This window comes from Psammomys obesus, unplaced genomic scaffold (genome assembly GCF_907164565.1).
Source record: "Psammomys obesus unplaced genomic scaffold, mPsaObe1.curated_primary_1811, whole genome shotgun sequence".
Classification (NCBI taxonomy): domain Eukaryota; kingdom Metazoa; phylum Chordata; class Mammalia; order Rodentia; family Muridae; genus Psammomys; species Psammomys obesus.
Genome location: NW_026591816.1, coordinates 627,039 through 639,788, shown reverse-complemented (window position 1 = coordinate 639,788; position 12,750 = coordinate 627,039). Strand labels below are relative to the sequence as shown.

General features: G+C 42.2%; 1 non-coding gene across 1 annotated transcript; it reads left to right on the top strand.

Annotated features, from left to right (window-relative positions):
* The first annotated feature begins 9,768 nt into the window (after nt 1-9,768).
* On the top strand, nt 9,769-9,905 carry LOC129680464 (small nucleolar RNA SNORA8). Its single transcript, XR_008720697.1, has one exon. It is a non-coding gene; the product is annotated as a small nucleolar RNA SNORA8 (small nucleolar RNA).
* Nucleotides 9,906-12,750: the final 2,845 nt, after the last annotated feature.

The following is a 12,750-nucleotide window of genomic DNA, read 5'->3' as shown; positions in this document are numbered from 1 at the left end:
CGGCTTCCGACCTGACCGCAGTGGTTGTCTGGGTGCCTGGGTTGAATAAATCAACCCTTCCCAGGCTCAGCTCCTTCCTTCCTACTTGAGCAGTGCCGGGTTTCAAGCCCCCCAAGATGGCAGTCTGAGTTCAGCCCAGGCTGGACTCTGATCTGGTAAACACTCAGCATTCCTCAGAAACCTTGTAAAGTGGGTTTCTGTTTGCCCGAAAAAAAAAAAATTACATTTTTATCTGTCCCTACCACCCCACCCCCAACCTCCAGAAAAGGTGTCTAGTTCTCAGAAAAGCTGTGTCAAGCCTCCAACAGCTCAGCCCCAACGCCAGCACTCAGGCTGTTGCAGCTAACCTGCCCTCCTTCTGCGGCTAAATAACCCCCTTATAAGTGGCAGGACTCTCCCACCATTTTTGCTGTTTTCTCTGGCCAGGTGTGTTGGGAAAACACACCTGCAAGCTAAGGAGTCAGAGTTCAAAACAAAAGCATGAAGGGAAAGGGTCAAGCTGAAAAAGGCCATCAGCAGACAGTGTGCAAACAGGAAGCCACAATCAGGAGTGCGCTGTCTTCCTAGAGGGAAGTATAATTTAGTGTTGTCATTACAGGATACACATTTTTGTCCTGATTTTGCTGGGTGTTGGACTTCACAGCCACTGAAATCTTCCGTGGTCATGTTCTCCTATTTGTTAGGAAGGAAGCTAGGTCTTTGAGGAGCTCCAACAGAACCTCCCGAAACAAGACATAAAGCGTTAGGAGACCCCGCAAAGTTGGGGTTCCCTCTGGGGCCGGATTAGGCACGAACCACACCCACACACCCGCTTTCACTGAGTGGCTGCTTTCTGACTCAGGCAGAGAAGCAGCAGCAAGTGGCCTTGCAAGTGTGTCACAGTTAATTTTGTATAACTGTGTTGGTTTTTCCTAGCTTCACTCTTAACTCGGCCATCATATAAATAATTGAGACTATTTATATTTTTTTATAATAAGTTTCACAACACAAGAACTGAGCAGTTACTTCTCTATTTTTTGTTTGTTTGGTTTTTTTTTTTTTTTTTTTTTTTTTTTTTTTTTTTTTTTTTTTTTTTTGAGACAGGATTTTTCTGTGTAGCTTTGGCTATCCCAGATTCGATTTGTAGAACAGGATGGCCTCGAACTCACAGTAGTCCTCCTGCCTCTGCCTCCCTGAGTGCTAGGATTATAGGCATGTGCCACTGCTCCTGGCTTATTATTGCCCTATTCTTAACCCTCTATGCTAATCTGGTTTCCTCCCAGCATCCATCCCAGCGTACTTGCACTTTGTAGCTTTCCTGCTGAGCTGTCTCTCCCGGTGTCTCCTGGACCTCTTCTGTGGCTGAATCCCTTACTTCCCATCTCACTCCTCCTCCCCTGGTGGGAAGTCTAGCTCTAGTCTTTTTCCTGCTCACTGATTGGCTGTAAACTGCTTTATTGACATAACAGGGGACCATTGACAGAACAGTTTATACTACATTGAGACAGATTCTCAGAACAAGGTTTTCAACCTGATATGGTGGATACAGAAATCAGCATTTTAATTATACAGTAACTTTATGCCTACATATCGCTCTTTTAGCCTAATAAAAGCCTTTCCTCTTACAATAACAAACTATATGTAATAATAACAATTATTAAAATTATTAGATAAGATTGACCTTTGTATGTTTTTAGCACTCTTGGATAAAGTATATTATTATCTACCAATTTCTATCATCCTCAACAACTTAGGGTTAACTATGAGACTATAACTGTCTAGTCTTCAACCCCATCAGAGACTTAAGAAGGAATATACAGTACCTAATATGTAGGAAGTGCAGGCAAGTAGCTCCAAAAGTTTAGAAATGACAGAGATATTTTGCTGCCTGGACAGTTCTCCAAATTCTTCTTTAACATTGGAACATCATCTTTAGCCTTTTGGCCCAGAATATTTGACAGACTTTTCTGTGAAGCAGGAATTATAAAGGACTTGTCTGCCTTGTCGCTGCAATGCTCGGCACTCAACCCTCCTGCATCCAGTCTGTCCAGTTTTGGACATTATTCTGTCTGTAATTGACGGTAGGGCATTTTCTCACCCACTGGCTAGCCTGACGTGTGAAGTCTTTGATGCCCTTTGAAGTGGTGCAGGGGTGCTGCCAGGAACAGACCTGTCTCGTTGTCAAAAAAGCCTAAGTTAATAAAAATCTTTAAATGTCATGTTCTGTTGATCTCTAAGGTTTTTGAAGACAATTTATTTATCTATCTTATCTAAAGTGTTTGTTTTTAGCTATTTTTATCTGTCAATCTAGGAAAGATATTTTTGTAATTAACTAACATGATGATGAATTTGACTGTCTAACTGCTAATATGTATTTCTTAATTATCCTAAACAGTGGGTAATAGAAGTTTTCAAAAGACAAGAATTTAACATTGCAATTTTTAAAATTACATAGATACAATACCTTAGTATGTCAAAATAAAATATAATACAAGGATCTATACCAATGTAAGATTTTTGGCTTATTAATGTTCTTTGGTCCAAAAGTAGACTCAATAATCTATCCTTTTACTAACGCTTTTAAATGATACCAAACATCTGTAACCCATAGAATGACCAAAAACCATCCCCCTTCTTGGGAATGGGGTGCAGTTTCCTTCAATTGCTTTCTGCTCATTTGGGACATAGTTTTTCTTTTCGAAGGCTCAAAAAAAATTGGGATATTGTCCAGTCTTAAGAAAGCTAGCTGTAACCTTTGCTATCAAGTCTCTACATGCTAAGAAAGTTCAGGGCTTATCTGAAGTCTTTGATGCTGGTCTAGCTAGCTAGCCATTTTGAAGTTGTCCCGGAGGCAGATTTTTAAGGAAGTGGTGTCACTGAGTCCAGTCATGAGGTAGGATCACATGGGCTGCTTGTCTTATCTTTTCTTTTTGGTGTCTGGTCCTCTTGCTCTGCAAAACATTAACTTTCAAAGGCATTATACATTTTTGTATTAATATATTCATGGACTGTGCACAGAGCACAGATCAGTTAAAGATGATCCTCTGCTCTTTGTTCAAACATGTAAGGAACCAAATTATAATATATATTATTTTTTTACCTATGCCATTTGAAAGAATAGCATGAGAAGTCGTGGAAATTTTGAAGCCAAAGATTTATTGGCTATGCATAGTTGAAGTCATTACTGGAGATATTTTCATGTCTCAGTCTCAGAGCTGTTCCCATGTGGAGGGATCAGAAAAATATGTTACCTGTCCTGTTTGAGCTTCTTAATTTCTTTCCTTCTGTCTGCAACCAAGATCTTCTGGAGATATCCCTAAGTCAAATCTGATTTCCATCAGTTTAGATGGAATATATAGCATTGTGTCTCCTTTGGGACAAAAGCATATTCTCCTCCCCAAAACAACACATTTTCTGTCTTCCATTTTGGAATTAAGACTTTTATATGCTGATCTAATTCAGCAGTCTTTTCTAAATTTCAGCGTATCTTTGCAGGTGTGTTAGTTATCTCATTTTAACATTTTAAATTTTAATTTAAGTTATTTTGGGGAGATATTACATTCCCCTTCTGTTTTTTTAACACCTTTTTAAAATTATTGTTAGATCTTTTCATAATTGTTTGACCTACAAGATTATAATTTATATCTGTGACAGGTTTCATGTCACAATGTCTGAAAACTTGCTGTATTCCAATGGATATACATGCTGAAGCATCATCAGCCCTAATCCGTAACAGCATCTCCAACACAGTCACCACTTCTAACAAATGTGTAACCTTTGAATCATGTGCTTCAGAATTTAAAGCAAATGCCCACTGGAATTTTGAAGATGAACCTATGGCATGGTGCAGATATATCAGCTCTCTAATCTCTGGAAAATGGAGCACACTGTATGACCTTGTTCCAAGGCAACACCAAACAGGATCTGCATTTCTATTTTAGCACATATACCTTCACCCAGTAATTGAACCTTGATAATTCACACACACACACACATTATCCAGCCTGACCGTGTTGGCCTATAGCTGAAGCCTTAGTACTCAGTATCTCAATGGGCTGCCATTCTCTGACTTCTTTAAGCTATTGTGGATTTTCCTCATCTAGAACTACCTCTTTTGGTGTTACTTGACGTCCAAATTGGATTTCTCTGAAGGTTCCTTATTTTGATACAAAGATTCCTCCAACCTCTGTTCTATGGCCTTTAATTTAGCATCTAATATCTCAGTCTCTTCTTTCTCCAAGTCTGCCTTATTCTGCTCTCTCCCAAAGAGGATAAACAAAACTGTAATCATGAGTGAAAAAATTATTTGTATGCTAAGAGAAACAAACTCAAGTGGAATCCAGAAGACTGTGTCACTGTGTCTTCCTACATTTTCAACACTGAAAATAATCTTCTTTCATCTCAAAACCTCTCCCTAAGGACTTTACTTTCTTAGACCCAGCTTCCCTTCTAGGCTTTACCAGTTTAGATACTTGAGGCTTCTCTGTCTCTGGATCCTGCTTCCAGGGAGAGGCGCTTTTTTCCCTCCCTCACTAGAGCCTGACCCTGTGAGGCCTGTGTTACCCCACTTCTGAAAAAGAAACTCCATCTTAAGGGTAAATGACCTAGGCATAAACTCAAGTTTCAAAAACAAGAGAACCCACACACACACACACACACACACACACACAAAAAAAAATATGCTTTGACCACTCACCTCTGGTAAGATTTAACCATCACCCCTAGCAACGGCTAATCAGTAAATACCTGAAGTTGACCCAGGTGTTCTTTACAATAGGATGAGTAAAACAATTACGGTTTGGCCCTCTGGACAACAATTACATTTTGGCCCTCTGGGCAGACAGTTTCCTCCCAACACCTGATAATTGCTAAATGTCAATCAATCATAGAACTGTTAAGCTGGAATTTCCCAAAACTCGATGTAACCCTAAATAAAAAACCCTCTCTCTCTGAACTCAGAGATCCCCTGTGTCGGTGATGGTGTGGGCCCGAGCTCAAGCTTGCAATAAAGACCCTACTGCATTTGCATCAGAATCGGCTCCTTCGTGGTCTTTGGGGTCTGCAAGACTTGGGCAGCTATTTTATCACTGAGAAGAGATAGGTGACTAATGCCTAAAAATTGTATGAAGAGTGAGGTCACTGGTGATAACCTGACCTTGTTGTTTAGAGGAACTTGGGAATGATTTGCTGAAGGAACATGGAAGAGTTGGAAGTTCTGGGTTAGAAAATCCCTAGATGATTCTAAGATGTGAATGGGACATTCTGACTATAATAGCTAACGTTCTGTTCTAAATTTAAATTGCTTAAGAGATCTATAAAACAAAAATACCTCTAACCTGTAAATCCCACTTACCCAAGGACTGATAACTTCCTGGAATGATGAGAGTTGTTGTTCTTGTAAGATAACAAACCTCTGGGGAGGAGGTCCCCCCCCATCAGTGGACCTGGAAAGGGGCACGGTGGAGATGAGGGAGGGAGGGTGGGATTGGGAGGGAATGAGGGAGCGGGACAAGGCTGGGATACAGAGTTAATAAAATGTAACTGATAAGAAAAAAATAAAATTTAAAAAAAAAATAAATAAATAAGAAAATTAATTTTAAAAAAAAGATAACAAACCTCCTTTTTACTTTTGTAAACAAAGGTCAGTTGCCCCAGTGACACAAGGTGTGTGCTTGATCACATGTAATCTGGAAGTATGTAGCCTTAAGCCCCTGATGAATGTAATTCAGCTTCATACTCTGAGCATGAGTTTTAGGTATGGACCTGACCACTATCCACGGTCCTGGCCAGTGTTTAATAAAACCTATTACTTGTTTTTTAAAAAAAAATCTATTTGTGATCAGACTGACGAATCTCTCAATGACCCCAGACCCATAACACTGATTAGTGTTCAGAACACTACAATATTCATGGAAATGAAGGTGTGGTTAGTAAAATTTCCGAGTCAAACAGGACTCCTTTGAGGACCGGGCCACAAGGCATCTATTGGCATCGTTCTGTTCATGTCCTGAGAAGTTGAGTGAAGCCGGATTCAAAGGCTACATTCAGCTATAGTTACTGCTCACTGCTATACAGGTCTCCCGTGAAAGAGCAGTGAGCAGAACAGAGAGACATGAAAGCATGAAGTTTACACAGTGTGAGCAAGTTTGAAAGCTATTTGGGAGAGTTTGAAGTTGCAGACAAGGAGGGTGAGGGGAAACTATTGTCATGCTCAGGAGATTAACCCATTAAAGAGAAACCTCCTATCCTGGCTGGGACAGTAGGACAGGTACCTTGAAGGCAAGACCTCTGCCACTGACAGCTTCAGCCCGAAACAATATAAATACACCGAAAGGAGGAAGTCTGAACTGAGAATGCTGCTGAAGGGATTCCCTGCTGCAAACTGGCCACTGGGAGCTGTTTTCCCAGGTTCAACTCTACGGGCACAGAGACGCCAGTGGAAGCAGCAGAATCTGTTGGCAACACCATGAACTGCTGCTTTCACAAGCATGAAAGGCGTGAGGCTGACGGGGGACATGGAAGCTCGCACCAGGTTCCCAGAAAGCCGCCGAAGCTGGGTAATGTTTCTCAGGAAGGCTTGACAGGCTGGTCTATTCTAATGCTTAGTTGATATGAAGACCCCAGTATATTGGCAGATGCCAGGAGAATGAGATATCTCCCATGGAATCCTTTGCACAAAAAGTGGAACTGACCTAAAAATTAAAAAAAAAAATTAAATTAAAAATGTGCTGCAAGAAGCAGCTGAAGAGACAAGGCTGCCAAAGGCTGCTGGAGCGGGGAGGACTCCTTCAGGAGTCCCAGACTCTGCATATGGCTCTGCGGAGGCTTTTATTGCTCGCTTCTTCTTCTTTCCCCGATGCATTCCAGTCTTGCATATTTTTTTTCTTTTCTTATTGTTTTTTTTTTTTTTCCTTTCTATGCTCGAATTGGTCTCTCTTGGACTGGGATGTTTATTCTGCCCTGTGTATATTAGAAATACTTCAGTAGGCAGATTTTCAGTTTGTTGTTTGTTTCTTGTAGGACCTTACAGTTAAGAGCTCCCCTCACATCTCATAAGAAACTGTGGACTTAGAACTTGTGAGTAAGTGCTGGGATTATTTTAAATGGTCCTAGAAACGGAATAAATGCATTTTGCACTGAGATTAAAATTAGAGCTTGTAAAACAGGGGCAGAATGTTTGTAACCCCCTGTGTACCTCCACAGGTAGATGGGAGGTGGAGACAGGAAAATCTCTGGAGTAGGGGTTCTCAGCCCAAGGCTGCAACCTTTTAATAGTGAGTTCCTCATGTTGTGGTGACCCCCAGGCATGAAAATTATTTTTGTTGCTACTTCATAAGTGTAAGTTATACATAAGTTTTACTACGGTTATGAATTATACTATAAATACCTGTGTTTTCCGATGGCATCAGACAGACAAAAGTTAAGGCTGGGCTTAACCAAATTCACCAACTGTGTATGGCTTGAGCAAGTGATTTGCCCTCTGAGCTCAAATCCCTCCTTGGTAATAAAGACACAAAAATTTGACTATAGGAGCTGGAAAAGCCAGCCAGTATCACATCTTAGTTTGAACTCAACAGAAGCAGATCCAATACCAGGACTCCAGGGTAAAGAGACAAAGTTTCAACTGCCAAGCTTCATTTTGGGAGGGGATCCCAGGAAACACCAGAAACACTCCGTGAAAGTGGGATGGGAAAGGGAGACAGGAGGTAAAGGCAGCTTGAAGGAAGTTTGTGCTCTTTGCCAAACAGTGTTCAGTTCTGAACAGAAAGCAAGGAACACTTACCTCAGTGCCAAGGGCAGTATCTCTCCGGAGTGTGGGGCCTGCACCACAAGGGTCAGGCCTGGGTACCAGGGCAGGGGGACATGTCACTGTGTGTAGCCATGAGCACAGCTGGTGTGGACCATTTCATCACTCGATAATTCTAACACAAATATGAACACACACACACATGTGCGCAGACACCAATACAGTGTATTTAGTACATAATGAACCACGTGCGTGCATACATACATTTGCACAAATGTATATACTTACATAGACACTTACACAGTCGAACACACACCCAGTCAGTCTCTCAGGTATACATACATTGAACTAAAGAACACCAGACCCCCCAGGATACTAGAACCGCTTGTGAAAGAGCCTCCTCCCTGCTCAAGAGACCAACACACCCCCCCAGCAGTCAAGGACAGAAAGACTTGGCTGAACTTTCACAGCTAAACAGGCAGCAGAGCCTCAAGGAGCCACACTCTCCACTCTCCATTCATTCAACTGTCATGATCTCAGGCAGAATTTTAAATGTTATTCAGGGCAGGAAGTAAGAGACTGAACACCCCAGATAGGGTTAGAAAGCAAGCCAGGCTGCTCCTCGGCTGTTGGGGGCGCCCTGACGGGTGAGGCTGTAGTTAGCCTAGTCCAGAAAGCCATTCCGAGCTGGGGGCGTTAGGGACAGGACTCCCTCTCCCCAGCAGGGTCTCCTGCTCTCTACCTGGCTTCATCTGGAGAGTGTCTCTGACACAGCTCCCTGCTAGCTCTCCCCTCCCTGAACCTATATGATGCCCCGTAGGATGCCCAGCCATTCTCGCCTCCTCCTGACTTTGTAGGCTGCTGGGAGACAGCCCCCAGGCAGGAGGAGAACCAAACCTCAACAGCTGCAGCATTCAGGAGGGCGGGACAGCAGGCCCTGTGCCTCATCTGGGCAGCACAGTAGAGCTGGACGTGATGTCAAGACATGGTGAGCCAGCACCAAGCGTGTGAGAACAGGAGATCTGGCCGAGGCTGCAGCCTCACAGCAGCCTTTCAGAGAGTGGCCCCTGCGCCTTGACTGAGCAGCACAGTGGAACTGGCTCTAGAGGTGTGGGTGCTGATGAGCAGACTCTGAAGACCTGAGCGGGGTAGGGGTGGGGGGGAGTTGGCCCTGCCTCCTGCGGATGGTGGCACTGGGTGGCTTAGCTTGAAGGAGTGCTGCAGAGCCCGCCCTGGTGGTGCAAATAAGGGAAACCTGGCACGCCGCCACCAGCTCAGCTGCCACCCAGCCCAGACACAGACCTCTGAGACCCACCCCAGAATCTCCATTATCCGTGAACAGCTGGGACACGTTAAAGGGCCAGTCTTGCTGATCCGGAGCTGCAGGATCTCCATGACACAGGGCAACGATGGGATGACCCAGAGGAGCCCCAGTGAAGATGCAATACTGACGGTGTCACAGAAGCCAGAGAGCTCAGGCCCGACCGACAGCTCGTTGCCGTGAACAACTGCAAGTGAAGATGTGTGCACAGGAAGATACACTGTGGGACACACCGGGACACACTACAGCTTCCACACTGAGGTCTTCTTACTTTTGGTGTTGTTTGTTTGTGTGTGTTTTATTTTGAGAGGTTGCCAGTGTGAAGGATGGCTATGAGGGGACAGAAAAATGATCGGGACTAAGGTACATGACATGCAATTCACAGGGAATCAATAAAAAGTTAAAAACAAAAAGAAAAACAAAGAAAGACCAGGGCTAGAGAACTGGCTCAGTGATTAAGAGGACTGGCTGCTCTTCCAGAGGACCTGGGTTCAATTCCCAGCACACAACTCTCTACAATTTCAGTTCCACATGATCCAGCACCCTCACACAGACATACATGCAGGCAAAACACTAATGCCCGTAAAATAAGAATGAATACATTATTTAACAAAGAAGTAAAGGCCAAGGGAAAGGAGTTCTGTAATTATGGACATGTCATTAGTTGTACTCTGATGGCAATGATACCTAGACAACACACAAAAATTGATCCTATTTCTATTGCACTGCACGGTATCTGCACTCAGGAGTTCTTTCCTTCTGGGTGTTCAAAAGACAGTGCGATAGAAACTCACTATCTGGCATCGTTGGTTTCTTGGCTTTGTGCATGTTAAACCTGGTATTTCTAATGATACAGTTTATTATTATATATATTATTTGTGGCTGTAAAAGCAGTATGTGAGTTGGGTCTCTATGGTTTCTGGTGAATAACTGGCTTTAAAGCTTGGTGGCAAGTGTTACCTGCTGAACAAACCACTCCTTTTCTTCCTAGGGTGTCAACTAGTGAAGCCTACGTTAAAATGTCTTTTAGGTTTCTAAATTGAAGACATCATCAGAAATCTGCCGGTTGAGAACTTTGAAGTTAAGCCAAGGATAAAAGAATAAAGGGCACACTGGACCATCTTTGGATAGGTATATATGGACCATCTTTGAGGGCTGTATTCAGAAATCTAGAACATAATGACCTGGATGGACAGCAGAAGAATCATCTACAAACAAAAATTTATTGGTTTTACATATAAATATATCTAGCTTTATGTACATTAAATAAACTAAAAGAAAACCCTTTACACAGTTTGTGAGAAGTCAGCATGTGTATTTGGCTCGAAGTTTCTGTAGTGTTTCCTGCAGAAGGAATGAAGATTAAATTCAGGTTTTGTTTTAGTTTGTGCCTTTGTTAGCGAAACATTGGCTCCTACTCACCTTATGAAATTCTTTTGCCCTTGCTGTACTTTGGTCACCGACCTCTTGCTTTGCTTTTTCTTCTCTTTGCTGTTTTACTTCAGCTAACTGCCTGTATAATCTGTTAGAAATACATGAAAGTAAGTGTGGGCATGTGTGGCAAAATAAAGCAAATGAACAACAACAACAAAAAAAAAATTGATCCTATTTCTATACCCAGTGCTCAGCAAACTGTGGCCTCCCACGCATAAAGCTTCCTTCTATGCTGTTTACGGACTAAGAATGGTTTTAAATTGAAACGACGTTGGAGTGAGAGAAGGGCAGAAGTACAGCCTGAAATGAAAAACTAGAGCATGCAAGTCTAAAATATTTATATTCCACTTTAAGTAAGAAAAAAAAAAAAAACCTGGGAGCTAAAGAGATGACTTAGTAGTTAAGAGCACTGGCTGCTCTTCCAGAGGTCCAGGCTTCAATTACATACCCCCATGGTGGCTCACGACTGTCTTTAACTGTATGGGATCCAATTTCCTTTTTTGGTATGCAGATATATTTGCAGACAAAATAACCATATATATTAAATAAATAAATAAATCTTTTTTTAAAAAAGAAAAATATTTCAACTCCTATGTATAACAATAAATAGTAAAGAATTTTTTCAAGAATCATTATTGAATAATAAATTATGAAAGTGTACTTATGTCAAAGTTTAACAAAATAGGTGTGGTATATCTGTGATGAAAACTTCAAGACACTGATGAAAGAAATCCAGGACAACCAAGTGCAAAGGCATACAATGGTCATGGGTAGGATGGCTTAATGGTAAGATGATGCTTCTGCTCAAACTGATACGTTTAACGAAAACCAAAGTCACAGCAGGACTGTGTATGAATAGATACATCGGCTGTGAAATTTACATGAAAACAAAAAGGGCATGGGAGATAAAAAAAATTATTCAAAAATGAAAATACAATTGCAGGATTCCTTTCAAGACATACTGTAAAATTAAAGAAATCAGTAGAGTATGGTGACCTAAAATCACACAATTGCCAGTCCCTGAAATAGTTCACCTCATTGTCTACCAAAATACCTACTATGTGTTCTCCTTTGCAGACAAAGGTTACACTTACAACAATCACAAGGGAGTCAAACCCAAAGGGTACCTGACACCTCTGTTTTTCCCCAAAGTCCAAAGAGCGATGGGTGATGAGTAATGCTCATATTCTTATATGAGTAATGCTCAGCTTATATTCTTTTTGGGGGTGGAGAGGGTTGAGACAAGGTTTCTCTACATAGCTGTGGCTGGCCTGGAACTCAAAAAGATTTGTGCTCTGCCTCCCACACCTGGGATTACAGGTGTGCACCACCATGGCCAGCCCTCCCCTCGGGTGTTGGTGACTGTCTAGAAACTATAAAATGAAGGGTAATCTCACCTTTAACATTCCACAGTGAAGTCACCAGTGGAAGTGGACCGTGCCCGTTTAAAATCTCACTTAAGGGGCTAGGGAGGCAGCTCAATGAATAATGTGTTTGTCTTTACACCCTCGGAAAATTGGGTGCAAAGTGCTTTACACGTATAATCTCGTCACTGCAAAGGCAAGGGCAAGAAGACTCCCAGAGGTCACTGGCTAGCCAGACTGGCCCAACTTGGGAGCTCCAGGCCAATGAGATATCTTGTCTCAAAGGAGGTAGACAGCATTCCTAAACATCAAACCTGAACTACCCTCTGGCCTACTAACATACCACCACCACTGAAAAAAATAGCAGAATCAAAAGGGTGTGTAGCTCAGTGGTGGAAGATTTGCCTAATATGTGCAAGGCCTGGGCTTCAACCACAGTGTTACAAAAACCCAAAAACACTTTATAAATTAGAACAGAACACTAGAGATTTTTTAAAATGCTTTAAGTTATTTCTCAAGCCAAAGATATGTAAAATCCTGCTTTTGTGGGTTTTTAAGCTTTGAGATAAGGTCTCACAATGCTGGCCTCAAATTTTCTATATGTAGCCCAGGCTAGTCTCCAACTCATGAAACTGTTTTAATGACTTCCTGATAGAGGAGGGAGAAATCAAAATCCTAGAAGAGATATAAAAGGTAAGCGTGCGTGAGTGCCGTGCGTGTGTGTGTGTGTGTGTGTGTGTGTGTGTGTGCGTACTCAAAACACAAAGACATGCCTATGAGGCCAGAGATTTATGTCATGTAAAGCATCACTGTCCACTTATTTCCTGAGACAGAATCTCTCACTGAACCTGGAGCTTTCTGATTCAACTAGACTGACTGGCCAGTGGGGCCCTGGGATCCTCCTG